Source organism: Triturus cristatus, chromosome 10, assembly GCF_964204655.1.
Source record: "Triturus cristatus chromosome 10, aTriCri1.1, whole genome shotgun sequence".
Classification (NCBI taxonomy): Eukaryota; Metazoa; Chordata; class Amphibia; order Caudata; family Salamandridae; genus Triturus; species Triturus cristatus.
Window position 1 is genome coordinate 1,088,954,370 of NC_140593.1, and position 13,085 is coordinate 1,088,967,454.

The 13,085-nt window shown below is 55.6% G+C and overlaps 1 protein-coding gene across 1 annotated transcript in view; it reads left to right on the forward strand.

The window, feature by feature from the left end:
* Positions 1 to 13,085, forward strand: part of IL21R (interleukin 21 receptor) — a 184,049-nt gene that overhangs the window by 121,899 nt on the left and 49,065 nt on the right. The window lies entirely within an intron of this gene.

Consider the following 13,085-nt stretch of genomic DNA (forward strand, 5'->3'; position numbering starts at 1 on the left):
TGTGTTTCTGTGGTGACGCGGTCTGTGGAAACTACGGAAGCGCGCAGGGTCGAGCAGTGGCGACCACATGTGCAGCTGCGCTTTTGAAAGTTTCCAGTCACAATGGGTTGCGGGGGTTGCGTTAGATGTGAGCAGAGTTAGTTGCTTAAAGCAAAAGGGCCGAGTGTGATATAACACCAGACATTAAAGTTAGCAAACCGTCGTGTGTTTTCAGTGCGTAATGATATTTGAATTCATTTTCATAACTCCATGAAAAATGGAACCAATATTTGAAGCCCCCCTGGGTTCTTCACTTCACTTCCTCTTCCATGTGAATTCAGTAAGGTTTGGCTTCAGTTGTGCAAAGTAAATGTGTATCTATCATTTTTCTTTAAAATCAGAAAAAAATAGCAATGCAATCGGGAAAAAAATAGCAGAACTGAGAAGAAAACGGCATAACATATTTCCACACCTCAAAGGCACCAGGTGGTGAACTGATACGAAGAAGAAAAGAGCACATGCTTTATTACTGATTTGTTTGTTTTGTAAAGAGCTCAAATCTCGCCTTGCGACCACCTGTAGTGATAAAACTAAGCAAAACGTCAGGACAAATGGACATAGTCCATCAATGTTACAGAATGCCTCTTGTGCAGTGCTTAATTTGAGCCAGTAGTTTCTGGTGCTCAGCACCGGCACTTAATCATCAACACCAACACTTTTCATGAGCACCAGTAAAGGACACATTGATTTACGGGAAGATTAAGTGATTTGCCCAAAATCACAGGATGTTTAGCCAAACCTGGTTACCCTGCTCTGTAGACAGCAGCTCTGGCCATTATGCCACATCCTCTCTCCACTTTCATGGTGAGTAGTTGGTTCTGTTTTAGGCGGCGCTAACAGGAGTTATGAGCTGGTGCAAGCCAGTGGTGTAACCAAAGTTTAAGGGGCCCCCCTGCAATGTACATGGAGGGGCCCCCGATCAAGATTTAGTACGGAGCGCTCAGGCCTAAGTACTGTGCTAAGGGGGCCCCCTACAGCTCTGGGGCCGTGCCGCGGGGGAGGCGGGGGCCTGTGTTACGCCCATGGTGCAAGCTGCCTTCTGGCGAGTGCCCGGCACTTATTTGTTTGCAAATTAACTACTGCTCTTTTGTGCCAAGCAAGATCACATGGTTCACTCCGAGGTGAACTGGCCATGGTCCACGTGGTGGGGATGTGGAATGAAGGTGGGTAGGGTGACCAGACCACCCATCCGTAATTTTCATGGGCTGTCCATAAATTACCCCTAACGTCCATTGTCCGTGATTGATGTCTTGCAGGGCTGCCTCGGGCCCACGAAGCGGGCCCTCCTAAGAGGGCGGCCACCCCTTAGTACCGCAGGATGGCACACGAGTAAGCCTCTTAGTGTTTTGGGACCCTCGAGGGTCTCCCATGCGCGCGTCACTTCCAGGCAGGAGGGGGCGGGCGAGGTACCTCTCCCGCCCACTGGTCACCCTCTTTTGATGCTGCCTTGACGCCGTTTACCTCTCCACCGCTTACCCGGCGTACAGGCGGGGGGGTGTCAAGGCAGCATAAAAAGAGGGCGAACAGTGGGTGGGAGAGGTATATGTACCTCTACCCCTGCCCCCTCCTGCCTGGAAGTGACACGGGCATGGGGGACCCTCGAGAGTCCGAAACACTGGGAGGCAGTGTGCCATCCTGTGGCACTACGGGGGGGCCGCCCTCTTAGGAGGGCCCCCTTCGTGGGCCAGGGGCAGCCCTGCATAGTGACAATATCGGCAACGCTCCCCATCCCTCCCACAGCAATAACCTGGAGAAATAATCAGACAAGACACATTCTTAGTGCGGAAAATTGCTGCAGGTTTATTTGCATAACAAATATGCCAACATTGTGGGTTATCTTACGGGCGATCCCAGGGCAGGCAGCCCCTCGCCACCTGCCTGCCTGATGAGCCAAATTACACCGTGGCCCTAGCCAACCGGTGTTTGTTAGATTTGGGGGAGGGGCTAACCCCTCCCACCGGTGGACCGCCAGTCCACTCCCTTACTCACGCCCCCCAGCTAAGGGGGGCGGAACGTTGCAGGCAACCCCCGGTTGCTCAGGTCCACAACCGCCCGTAGGACTAACGGGGCGCCGTCGCTCCTCCAGGGTCCAGGGCGAGGACCTCCCTGGGGATATTTGGCTTTAGCACCCTTACTGTGCTCCTGCAGAGGGTACCCTTCTGTACCTTACAGCCTCTGGATCGCCCTGTAACTCCGCCACAGCACTGGGTGTGGCCACTGTCACCCCAGGGCCCCCACCAAGGTAGGCATCTTTACCTACATCCTGCTGATTCCCAGGCCTCTCCCAGGTACAATGTCCCTGTTCACTCTAGACAGGTGAACCCCCTCTTAATCACCCTGTGTACTTGGCATGCTAAAACCCATGCCTGATAAAGCTAAACCACCTCTGTTCAGTGAATTTTACGCATGGCACTGTTAGCTTTGCTGCGTGAGGATTCCTTGCCTCCCCTGACCGGGCTCCTCGCCATACTAAACGAGGGGTTATCCCTGACCCCTATAACTCATATGCCCCCCAATTAGCTGCTCATCTTACGCATGGAGGACTTACAGCAGTGCCTTCCTACCCAGGAAAGTCAACTCATGCCTCCCCAGTGTATGACTAAAAGGATGGGAGGGGAGAACACCCCCCCCCCCCCCACAAGACTGTCGCAGCTTCTACAGCAAGCTGTTCCAGCGCATGCCTGGGCCCCCCAACCAAGTTAAGTCAGTGGTGGAAAACCCATGCCTCCATTTATTGGATTCCGTCCGTCGCGCCACGCACAGGACGCATGGACGGGCCTAGCCCAGACCTTAGATCCTGGTAAAATAAAGAAATGCTCAGTTGCTAGCATCCTTTAATGAGCACTGTACACCATATTATGCAACTGATCCAACTTGCACCTAGTTGCACAATAACACTGCACCCCATCACCTCTGGTGCCTCACAGGGTGCCTTTGGACAACTCAAAGTTCTCCTGTACATGATACACTTAACCTGTCAATCCGGCCACTCCACTGGGTGGCTACAGACAGCTGTACCTATAAAACCTTGGGATTCCCATCATCCCACCTGCATGGTGTGCTCCGCTGCCAAGCCTGCCCAGAACGCTGTGTTAGCCAAATATCCCCAGGGAGGTCCTTGCGTTGGACCCTGGAGGAGCGACGGCGCCCCGTTAGTCCTACGGGCGGTTGTGGACCTGAGCAACCGCGGGTTGCCTGCAACGCTCCGCCCCTTACCTGGGGGCGTGAGTAAGGGGGTGGACTGGCGGTCCACTGGTGGGAGGGGCTATCTCATCCCCCAAATCTAACAAACACCAGTTGGCTAGGGCCACAGTGAAATTTGGCTCATCAGGCGGGCAGGCGGCGAGGGGCATGTTGGCATATTTGTTATGCAAATAAACCTGAAGCAATTTTCTCCAGTAAGAATGTGTCTTGTCTGATTATTTCTCCAGGTTATTGCTGTGGGATGGATGGGGAGTGTTGCCGATATTGGCACTATAATGGATGACATTAATTTGACCCTCTCAGCTAAAGGACAAAAGTTAATTCCCACAATTGAGATTCCTGTGCTGCACTCCAGAGGGTGGGGCAGACAGCTCAAAATAAACAAGACTTCTTGTCAGTGTGTCTGCTTCCGCAAAGAGATGCAAATGTGTGCAATTGGTTAATCAGCAAATGTAAAGGCTGCTTGTGAGGCCTTAATTGATGGAGTCACTTGAAGCTTCCTGATGGCAAGATATTTTCATTTTGAGAGGGTACTGTAAGGAAGTTCCAAGCTGAGCTGTGGAATGCGAGCTTTGAATGGACAGTTATAAAAATTGTTTGCACTAGGTATAATCTGCATATTACTGAAATGTATACTTTAGGAGCACTTTTTATTTTTAACCTAAATTTATATGTGCATTTAGTGGCAGCCTATATTATACTGTGCAGGATCTCCAGGCACTAAAAATATACAAGTCACTTTTCCCTGCTGAACCAAACAGGATTCAATTCGGTGGGCCTCTGGTTGCACACATATACATCTCTACTGATCGCATTAACCAATGGAGGTTTTATACTGATTAGTTTAACTTTTATTTTATTTTCAGTCAAGATGTGCGTTATTTTATGTGTAGTCACCTGACAGTGAGAGATCAACAAAATAGTTACAGAATATTTTGCTGTTTTTAGCCACGCTTTTGATTCCACCCCCGCGCTCACTGACCCTGTTACAATGGCAGTATCCATACTTGTTTTAGTGCACTTCGGTCGCTGCATTGAATAGCTTAGAGGTGGGTGAGACAACAAATTAACAACGAGAGCCGAGCCAAGGGTCTGGCTCCAATCTTAGAGCCTGTGCATTAGCCAAGCAAGCCCTGATGTGTTTGTTATGTCAATCATATAACAAACATCATGTAAAATATGATAACATTCAAGAGAAGTTTATTTCTTTGACATGTGAAGCATTGAGGTTAATACGTCACAATAAAGTCTATTGAATCAAATACAGCAGGTGTTTGTACAGCTGGTATTCAGAACTCACATATTTGAAAGTGCTTTCATACGCCTTAATGAAGAAAAAAGAGTTTCGGTCAAGTAAAATATTTGCCTATGATCACACAGTTTAATCAGGGATGCCGTGATTTCTCTGGTTTCCTAATTTAACTTTGTACAAATCAGCCAGGAAATGGGTATTTGTCGTTCCTTATGTTAAGGCTTTATTCTTTGTGCGTTTTTCTGCAGTTTTTACCCAAAGGTATTGGAGCACTTTTTCTTAGCACAACTTACATTACACAAGGTCACATTCATTGTTTATAGGCATGGGGAGATCAAGTTGTTTGCCCAGAATCACAGGATGTTGAGCCAATGCTGAGAATCAAACCTGGTTCCCTAGTATCAAAGTTGGCAGCACTGGCCTTAACGCCACATCCTGGCTAGAGGGAAGAAGGCAGAACCGACATGAAAGCTCGGCTTTGTGAAGCTGAGCCAGAGCCAGACTTCAGGCTCGAGCCTGACTCAACCTCTCAGTGGCTCGCCCACCTCTAGAATAGCTGTATAATGTCGAAAAACTCAGTGATATTAGCATATGGTGTCCTACCAGTCTTTACCTTCATTATAGCCCTTTGTTTGAGCTTTTGTGTCAGATTAACCTGCGATCTGTATTTATTTAGCACAGTATTCTATTCATGTTACAGAACAGTACAAAAACACTGTCTTTTGGTTTTAAAGGGGATTGAGAAAAATAAATTGATCTGGTTAGTGACTTAGGTGCACCATGTGTGACTGGGCAGCCTGGGTTCAAATCCCGAATTTCCTGCATGGCTACAGTGTGTGATCTTAGTCAAATCAATTTACATCATGTGTCCAAATTACTTGATAGTGACATTTGAGAGTACTTTCAAATAATTCAGTTTAAGATGGACTGTGTACCAAAAAAATCACTTGTGTGTTTTATTAGCCTGGAATGTTCCATGTTGGACCCGGCCTCGTGGCGTGGTCCTTAACCCCCTGGATTGTGCCCATTCCCCGCCCTTCACGGGCCACCCGTCAGAACTGCACCAAGGCCCTTCACCCGGAGCTGCGCGTGGTCGCATACTCCTCGTGGCTCCGCCATCTTGTTGGCATCCACGTCACACCGTGCACCAGCCGGCGCGACCCCGCTCAACCCGGCCTCGACCCCAGCGAAGCCCCGACATCGAGGCACCACGAACTAGCCAGGGGGGTGCCGCAGGAACCATTCATCGCCCCCGGCGGAGGACAGTATCGATGGGACCCCCAACTGTCCTCCCCTCTCGAGGCGTGATCGCCCTGCAACTCCCATGAGCCTGGCGCCTCTCCTGCTGGGCGTCTGGCCACCTCCACCCGGCCACTCCGCCCCCTCGGGCGCATAGGTCCGGACATCAAAGGGCTCCAGACCTATATCTGGGGCGACCCCACCACAGCTCGGCAGTTGTATCCCGGAGTCGAGAGCCCTGCTGATTGAATCGCGGCTGACCCTATGGAGAAGAACTCTTGTCGGAACCATCACGAGCCCTGCTGACTGCGTCACGGCTCCTTCTTGTGAACCCTTTCTGAACCACCTGGAACATCGGAGCCCTGCTGACGCTGTCGCGGCCCAACCTCGCTGAAACCTTCCTCGGAGCCCTGCTGACGACGTCGCGGCTCGAGCTGAGCAGAAACCATCTTGAGAGCCCTGCTGATTGAATCGCGGCTCTCCCCGAACTGTACGCCAGAGCCCTGCTGAAGCCGTCGCGGCTCGACCCCTCCGAGATCCGGAGGTCCTCCAGCTTGAGGATAAGAACTGGGCCCCAGGTACCCTCGTACCGCATTCCTGCCAAAGACTGTCCCGCTACCCCGACCCTTCCAAAGAGACACTGAGACTTTTGGTGGATCCCTCGATCCCTTCGTGTAAATATTGACCTCGTAACCCTTTTTATTGCTGATAAAGAATTGCTTGTCACAAGACAACCTCCTTGAGTCCTGTGTGGTGGTGTTACTGTGCTAGTACGTGATAGGAGAAGGATCTCTCAGGAGACTTCTCGGCAGCGCTCGGCTACTTCGTGCAGTGAGAGGGCCCCCCCTTGGTGGTCTCACCGACTCCTCGGGGTCCGCCTTCCAACATTTGGTGGCCAGTGACGGGATCCGAGCCGAACGCAATACGTACCAGCCAGTACCCACTAGCTACCCATCCAAACGAACAGCATCATGAGCAGCCAGGAAAACAACGCGACAATGGAGTTCCAGCCTGAACGGCTGGAAGAATATACGCACAAAGAATTAAAACAGTTCTGCAAAGACAAAGGCATTGCAACCACCAGCCTAGGTACCAAAGAGGAGATGCAGAAAGCTCTGAGGGCATGGTTGGAGGCCGGGGCAGGCCCCTCCCAGGAAGAAGGGCCCTTGCCCCTGACTGAGACCACAGCAACCGCACTGACTCCGGCAACCGGAGGAAGAAAGAGCCTAGAAACCGGCCTCTCCGAAGAAGAAATACGAGAGCGGGAAAAGGTCCGGAGCCACGAGCTAGAGCTCGCCCGACTGCGGCTGGACGGCGAACTCCAGCTGGCAGAAAAGAAACTGGCCCTAGAGCAGCTACGCCTTCAAGAAGAGATAGAGGAGAAGAGACGACACCGGGAGTTGGAGGAAAAGAAACTAACTCTTGAGCACGAGCGCAGTCTCAAGGAGCTCGAGATCAAGGCCAAGAACGGAGGGACCGACACCCCCGGTACTAGAGACACTCTACCGCCTTCTGAGGCCAAGGTACATATCCCGAAAGAGGTCGTCAAGGAGTATTACAAGAATGACGACATCCAACAATGGTTCAAGGCCTACGAGGTGGCCATGACCTCTCATCGGGTGCCCCGAAAAGACTGGGGCGCGGGCCTGTGGGGGCGGTTCCTGAGTGAAGGGCGGGACACGCTGCTCCAGCTACCGGAGGAGGTGATGACCTCCTACGATCACATGAAGGAGGCCCTGCTCACCCGCTACGGGCTAACAGCGGAAATGTACCGCCAGCGGTTCAGAGACTGCAAGAAAATCCCGGGTACCACATGGGTGGAATATGTGGACTTTTTCAGTCGGGCCCTAGAAGGGTGGATCAAAGGGAGCAAAGTAACCACCTACGGGCAGCTGGTCGACCTCATCGTGTGGGAACACCTTTCCAACAATTGCTTCGTGGAACTGAGACAGCACCTCCTCGACAGCAAAATGACCGACCCGCGAAAACTTGCCGTCGAGGCCGATCGATGGGTCAACTCCCGGGTCCCCCGGAACTCAATGGGGGAGTACCAGAGGAACCCCAACGGACCCCCCCGCCAGCGCGGTGGGGGGGGAGGGCCGAACAGGAACCGAGACCCTCCCGCCGGGGCCCCCAGGAGCCCCCCTCGAGGGCCACCGCAGCCACATCTCTCCCCGAGCCTAGCCCGAAGGGTGGGCCCGGCCCGACCCGGACCACGGCCCCCAGTGACCTGCTACGGCTGCCAACAAACCGGACACTTTGCCAGCGATCCGGCCTGCCCTCTGAACCGAAGAAACGGGGCCGGCGGGCCCCCGCCCCGGCAGCTGACAGCCGCCGCCTTGGGGGGAGGAGAAGAGGAAGAGGAGGCCCTCGACCGAGAGAACACTGAGTGGGAGCCGGCAGCCATGTCCCTGGTCTGCCTGGGTAGCCGAGAGATGGTACCCTGCACCCCCATCCCAACCAACACCCAGAAGTACCGGCAGCAGGTCACGGTCAATAGACAACGGGCCGAAGCCCTTCGTGACACAGGCGCCAGTATCACCGCTGTCCGCTGCCACCTGGTGACCCCTGAACAGATTCTACCGAATGTGCTGTGCCCCGTACGGACGGCCGACAACAGTGAAAGCCTATGCCAGATGGCCCTGGTCCCCTTCGAGTGGGGAGGGGTGACGGGCCTGCTGAAGGTGACAGTGCGCGACGACGCCCCGGTCGACTGCCTCCTGGGGAACGACTTGGAAAGTTCCCCCTGGGCTCAAGTAGAGCGACGAGAGCACCTCCGAATGTTGGGACTGGCTGATTGGGCCTGCGCCATCACCCGGTCCATGACCGCCCAGGCCCCCCGCTCATCCTCGACCTCCGGGACCGCCCAACCCGAGGGGCTCCCACCCCCTCCCACCAGCAGCGAGGAGGAGGCGGACACCGACCCTGGACCCAGCGAATCCTCCCCCGAAGAGATGGCTTCTCCGAGCGCCCTACCAGAGCTGACACAATGGCGACACGAAGGGGGCCCCACCCGAGAGCAGTTCCAGCAAGAACAACAGTCCTGTCCCTCTCTCGAAGGGGTCCGACAACAGGCGACCGCGCAAGCCAACGGTGACCAGACCGGCACCCACTGGATCTACTGGGCCGAGGGCCTGTTGTACAGTGAACAGAAAGTAGCAGAACTCGGGGCCAGCCGCGTGTTGGTGGTCCCCCTCCGCTTCCGGGAGTTCCTTCTCAACCTGGCCCATGATGTGCCCCTCGCCGGACACTTGGGGCAAGATAACAAAACGTACAGTCGTCTGGTGACCCACTTCTACTGGCCCCGGATGCGGAGAGATGTGGACAACCACTGCCGGTCCTGCCAGACCTGCCAGGCCAGCGGAAAGACGGGGGGTCGGGTCAAGGCCCCCCTCCAGCCCTTTCCAGCCGTCAGCACCCCGTTCGAACGGGTCGGAATCGATATTGTGGGACCCCTGGACCCCCAAACCGCCCTGGGCCACCGCTTCATCCTGGTCCTCGTGGACCACGCCACCAGGTACCCGGAGGCGGTCCCGCTAAGAACTATAACGGCCCCTGTGGTAGGCCGGGCCTTGATGGGGATCTTCTCCCGAGTGGGATTCCCCAGCGAAGTGGTGAGCGACCGCGGCACGAACTTTATCTCCAGGTACATGCGGTCCCTGTGGCAACAGTGCGGGGTCACATACAAGTTCACGACCCCCTATCACCCTCAGGGGAACGGACTGGTTGAGCGGTTCAACCGAACATTAAAAGGGATGATCCGGGGCCTGGAAGAACCCCTCAGGCGGAAATGGGATGTCCTGCTGCCCTGCCTCCTGTTTGCCTATCGGGAGGTCCCGCAGAAGTCCCTGGGGTTCAGCCCGTTTGAACTATTGTATGGACACCCGGTCCGCGGACCGCTCAGCCTGGTCAAGGAGGGCTGGGAGATGAAGCCCCGAGGCGCCCCTCCTGACGTCTACCGATACCTCCTGACCCTCCGAAACCAGACCCGCAAGTTCCGAGCCATGGCCGAAGCCAACCTCGAGGCCAGCCAGGAGGACATGAAGCGGTGGTACGATCGCAACACCTCTACTATAGAATTCGAGCCAGGTCAGAAAGTATGGGTCATGGCCCCGGTCGAACCCGGCGCCCTCCAGGACAAATGGACCGGGCCCTTCAAGGTGGTGGAGAAGAAAAGTCCCGTCACCTACCTGGTCGATCTGGAGTCCCCCCGGAACCCCCTCCGGGTCCTACATGCTAACAGGCTAAAACCCCACTTCGCCCGGACCGAACTGAGCCTGCTGCTGGCGACCGACGAGGGGGGCGAGGACGACTCCGAGCCCTTGCCCGACCTCTTGCAATCCGACATTCACGATGGATCGATCGAAGGGGTCCAACTCGCTTCGTCCCTGACCCCGGAACAGTGCAACGACTGCCAGCAATTACTGCGGGACTACGCAGCCCTCTTCTCTCTCACCCCGGGGGTGACCCACTGGTGCGTCCACGACGTCGACACCGGGGAGAGCCCCCCCATACGACACAGAGCCTACCGGGTGCCTGACCGAGTGCGGGCCTGCATCCAGGCCGAAGTAGCAAAGATGCTGGCCCTGGGGGTCATCGAGCCATCCGACAGCCCGTGGGCCAGCCCTGTCGTCCTGGTGCCCAAGGCCGCAGCTCCCGGTCACCCCCCGGAGTTGCGATTCTGCGTGGACTACCGAGCCCTGAATGCAGTAACCAAGACAGACGCACACCCGATACCCCGGGCCGACGAACTCATCGACCGCCTAGGGGCCGCTCGCTACTTGAGCACGTTGGACCTCACCGCCGGGTACTGGCAAATCCAGCTCACCCCCGGCGCCCAAGAAAGATCCGCCTTTTCGACTCCGGATGGGCATTACCACTTTCGGGTGATGCCCTTCGGAATGAAGAACGCCCCGGCCACCTTCCAAAGACTGGTGAACAAGGTTTTGGCCGGGCTTGAGGCCTTCAGCGCGGCCTACTTAGATGACATTGCCGTGTACAGCAACCACTGGGCCGAGCACCTCCTCCACCTGAAGGCCGTCCTGGCCGCCCTCCAGCAGGCCGGGCTCACAATCAAGGCCAGCAAATGTCAAATCGGCCACGGATCCGTGACCTGCCTGGGCCATCAAGTGGGGAGCGGGCAGGTGGCCCCCCTCCAAGCGAAGATAGATGCCATCCAGACCTGGGAACCCCCCACTACCCAGACCGCTGTCCGGGCCTTCCTGGGCCTCACCGGATACTACCGGCGGTTTATCCGGGACTATGGGAGCATTGTTGGCCCCCTCACAGAGTTAACGTCCAAAAAGCAGCCCAAGAAGGTACACTGGACACCCCGCTGCCAAACAGCCTTCGACACCCTAAAGACAGCCATGTGTACTGCTCCGGTGCTGCAGGCCCCGGACTACCAGAAGGAGTTCGTGGTACAGACGGACGCCTCCGAGTATGGGATCGGGGCCGTCCTATCCCAAGCCGACGAAAAGGGGCTCGACCGACCAGTGGCCTTCATCAGCCGACGACTACTGCCCCGAGAGCAACGCTGGAGCACTATTGAGCGCGAGGCCTTCGCTGTGGTGTGGGCCCTCAAGAAGCTCCGGCCCTACCTCTTTGGCACCCACTTCCGGGTCCAGACCGACCACCGGCCCTTGCAATGGTTAATGCAAATGCGGGGCGAGAACCCCAAGCTGCTGCGGTGGTCCATCTCGCTACAAGGGATGGACTTTGACGTCGAACACCGGCCCGGCAATGACCACGCCAACGCCGACGGCCTGTCCCGCTTCTTCCGCCTTGACGAGGAGAATCCCCAAGGAGATGGGTGACTCTCCATGCCTTCGGCTGGGGGGGACGCCTGTTGGACCCGGCCTCGTGGCGTGGTCCTTAACCCCCTGGATTGTGCCCATTCCCCGCCCCGGCCTTCACGGGCCACCCGTCAGAACTGCACCAAGGCCCTTCACCCGGAGCTGCGCGTGGTCGCATACTCCTCGTGGCTCCGCCATCTTGTTGGCATCCACGTCACACCGTGCACCAGCCGGCGCGACCCCGCTCAACCCGGCCTCGACCCCAGCGAAGCCCCGACATCGAGGCACCACGAACTAGCCAGGGGGGTGCCGCAGGAACCATTCATCGCCCCCGGCGGAGGACAGTATCGATGGGACCCCCAACTGTCCTCCCCTCTCGAGGCGTGATCGCCCTGCAACTCCCATGAGCCTGGCGCCTCTCCTGCTGGGCGTCTGGCCACCTCCACCCGGCCACTCCGCCCCCTCGGGCGCATAGGTCCGGACATCAAAGGGCTCCAGACCTATATCTGGGGCGACCCCACCACAGCTCGGCAGTTGTATCCCGGAGTCGAGAGCCCTGCTGATTGAATCGCGGCTGACCCTATGGAGAAGAACTCTTGTCGGAACCATCATGAGCCCTGCTGACTGCATCGCGGCTCCTTCTTGTGAACCCTTTCTGAACCACCTGGAACATCGGAGCCCTGCTGACGCTGTCGCGGCCCAACCTCGCTGAAACCTTCCTCGGAGCCCTGCTGACGACGTCGCGGCTCGAGCTGAGCAGAAACCATCTTGAGAGCCCTGCTGATTGAATCGCGGCTCTCCCCGAACTGTACGCCAGAGCCCTGCTGAAGCCGTCGCGGCTCGACCCCTCCGAGATCCGGAGGTCCTCCAGCTTGAGGATAAGAACTGGGCCCCAGGTACCCTCGTACCGCATTCCTGCCAAAGACTGTCCCGCTACCCCGACCCTTCCAAAGAGACACTGAGACTTTTGGTGGATCCCTCGATCCCTTCGTGTAAATATTGACCTCGTAACCCTTTTTATTGCTGATAAAGAATTGCTTGTCACAAGACAACCTCCTTGAGTCCTGTGTGGTGGTGTTACTGTGCTAGTACGTGATAGGAGAAGGATCTCTCAGGAGACTTCTCGGCAGCGCTCGGCTACTTCGTGCAGTGAGAGGGCCCCCCCTTGGTGGTCTCACCGACTCCTCGGGGTCCGCCTTCCAACATTCCACCATCCATAACAATAATATTGGCCATGATGTACGGGGAGCCAGATAATTGGTTCACTTTATTCACTCCTGGTGTTCATGTTTAGAAACGTTCACTTCAAATAAATGTCAATGCAATGTTGTGATTTAATTCACTAAATCTAAACACTACCAAATGTTTTTTTTTTAAAAGATGTCATTGTTGTATGACAAACGAGGTTACATTGCATGATAGTAGCCGGGTATGTAGCAATAGATTTCATCATACAATTAAAGAAGAACAGTGCTGGGCTATTTATGAAGCATTAGACTACAATTTTAAAATGTTTCTGTGTAACAAACTAGGGAGTTCATCAGTACACAGTCCAT